Raw genomic sequence first — 2,866 nt, forward strand, 5'->3', positions numbered from 1 at the left:
CCCTCCACATGTGAGAAAAAGCATTGTTCAGGGGATATCTTTGGGCGAAAGCCCTGTGCTGTCAGCCACTGAGCCCCTGGCGGCAGAGACTCCAGCCGCTGTGTTCTCGCGTCTCTCACTTGGGATGTGAGCGTGTCTGCTTTTCGCACTCACGTGAGCACAGTTAGTCAGTTCTGTCGTTTTCCCTATGTTGTGTCTCCATGGTCATTTTCCTTCCTTCTGTTCGCTTCCCCCACAGTGTCCTTGCTCAATAATTTTCATTAATTGATTGACAGCTCTGATAGACCCAACTAACCTCCATCTCGCTCTCATGTCTGTTTTTAAATAAGTACTTGTACGTCCAATGACCTTGTCGCCTCATCAGCTATCAGAAAATGAGCATGCAGATATGGAAGGAGCTGATTAGCAAAATAAGCAATAGATCTCATTTCTGGCTGAAGTCCACGGTGAGCGGCAACAATGAAACTTTGCCATTTTACATTTCCAGGGGAATCTGAAAATGAAGAATAAGCAATAAACAGGCAGTGCTGACTCTTACCGGCGTCTGTCCAAATGTCTTAGTAAACAAGCCCTGGCCCATCGCTCTGTCACCTGGAAGGAAGGGAAACAGGAGGGGGCAGGTGCTGCCCCGGCAGCTGGGGCAGCAGAGGCTCTTTCTCATCGTCCACCACATTCGCGTCATTAAACCTGAAAGCAAACAGTTAAGTTTGGGAGGACTTTTCCATCTTGACAGGAAGACACGAGCATCTTCTTTCTGTTGAATTCGGTGTGTTCCTACCTTTCCTCTCTACGTGTGCTTGGTTCTGACATATGCTAGATGCATCCACCCTTTGGAGACACCGTATCACCATGTAACCAGCTCTCCAACTCTCCCCTACAAACTGATAGGCAGGCAAATGCATTTCAGCCTCATCAAAATTCCAGCACTTTATTACACATTAACTGAACTAAGACAAAGGACAGAAAACAGCGTGTGGCTGACATTAGTAAAACATCCGTTTTGGTATGTTTTGAGTATGCCGATTTTACCTACATCCGTAATCATATCCAGGAAGGAGGCTGAATTGAGAAGTTCCTTCTTATCAGTGATGAGAAATCCCATTTAACATACCACTAGGAAAAACACAAAACCATTCATTCAAATAACAAAATTCTTACTTCAATTTCAAGTTACTTCTAGTTGATAGGACAACTCGTTTAATATATTAAGTTTGCACCTTTTATTTGAACATGATATTAAAATGATTTACATCAGGGATGCTGGTAAATGTGAAAGTGTCTGAGGAGGAATTATTTGGTAAATATCATCTATATTTTATGCCTTTTTTTGCAAGCTGAAGAGATAAAAATCATCAAATAAATGATTTTATTCATTTATTGGCTTGATCAAGATCATTTCAGAAATAAAGAAACTCTGCCATAAGACTAGTTTCTTTAAAATTTGGATTCCAAGAGAGTTAGGGGAAAAGAAAGATCACAAGAATTGATTAGGTGTGTCACAAATATCATCTTAATGATGGTAAAGGTGTCTGAGATTTTCACAATTTGGTTTTCTGATAATTTAAACTTTGTGTTAAAAATTTATTATATCTCTAAGTTAAATGGCTTTGATTAAAAACACATTTACTTCTTTAGTGTATAATACTCATTTGTCTTAGAATTAATTCTCAATCTTTAAAAAACAGGAATATCTGTGTGATATTGGCATTTTAAAAACATTAATAAACACTCTGTCTTCAAAGAGTAATTGTTTAAAATAGTGGATAATGATATGCAAAACATTGATCGTGACTTACCCTAACTAAGTAACATGATTACAAGACAAAATAGTGAAAATAAAAGTTCTGATTTCTGTGCCACCATAGCATCCACCACTTGCCTCATTCTAAGCCCAGAACACACTGTGGTTAAAATTGTTCATGTCAGTTCTGTGGCTATAAAAGGAAACACACATTTTTGGTGGCATTTTGAAATGGACAGTATAGTTTTCTGAGATAAATTTTTTTTTCATTGCCACTTTGGAAAGGTTTAGTTTTTCTTCATGTAATTTTTTGCAGCTGTACAAAACACTTTCATTAACCCAAGAATGGATTATTTGGAGTGCTAATTAATTGATTCTTCAAAATGCCAATTGACATACTCGCAGGGAAAACCTGATCTAAGCAACTATGTTAATCAAGCTATTGTACTTATGGTTCTGTCTGAATATCAGACCATCTGAAATGAGGAGAACTTTGCCATTACTCGCCTGGCCCTCTCGTGGGCAGCTAATTAATATGAGCCGAATATGACAGTTGTACTTGTACGTCCACGGTACTGCCTGACAATAACTCTATAAAATTACATTTCAGCTAAAGAATGGAAACAGTGTTAAATACCATTATTTGCCTTCCTTTGATGTCTCAGAGTCATTATGAAAGCAATTACAGCAGTTTCTCTGTCTGTATGTCTACGGGGTATTTATTATCTGTATCTGTCTGAATCCTTTGCCAGGTGGAGAATATATGGCATATTAAAGACGAGGGAATTCAGCCACAATTATCAGGATGGGAACAGAAGAAGAAACAAAATCCGAGTTTTGCAGATGATCCTGCCAGAAAACAGTAATTTAATATTAAAGCCTGGTGATCTGGGGAAAACTTGCAGGCTCTTCTTATTTATTTAAATTAAAAAAGAAATCTCCAAGTTTACAAAGAGAATCTAGGACAAAATTAATTAAAATCAATAGGGAAATGAGAAAACAAAAACAAAAAACCACTCAAGGCAACAGCAGAAAACATATTTTGCTTCCTAATTTGGAGTGAATATTCTTCCTTTTAACCAGTCCTTTCCTAACCATATGATGTCATCAATACAGATTTTTTTC

This window comes from Otolemur garnettii, unplaced genomic scaffold (genome assembly GCF_000181295.1).
Source record: "Otolemur garnettii isolate 467f Iridium unplaced genomic scaffold, OtoGar3 scaffold00029, whole genome shotgun sequence".
In the NCBI taxonomy this organism is placed as follows: Eukaryota; Metazoa; Chordata; class Mammalia; order Primates; family Galagidae; genus Otolemur; species Otolemur garnettii.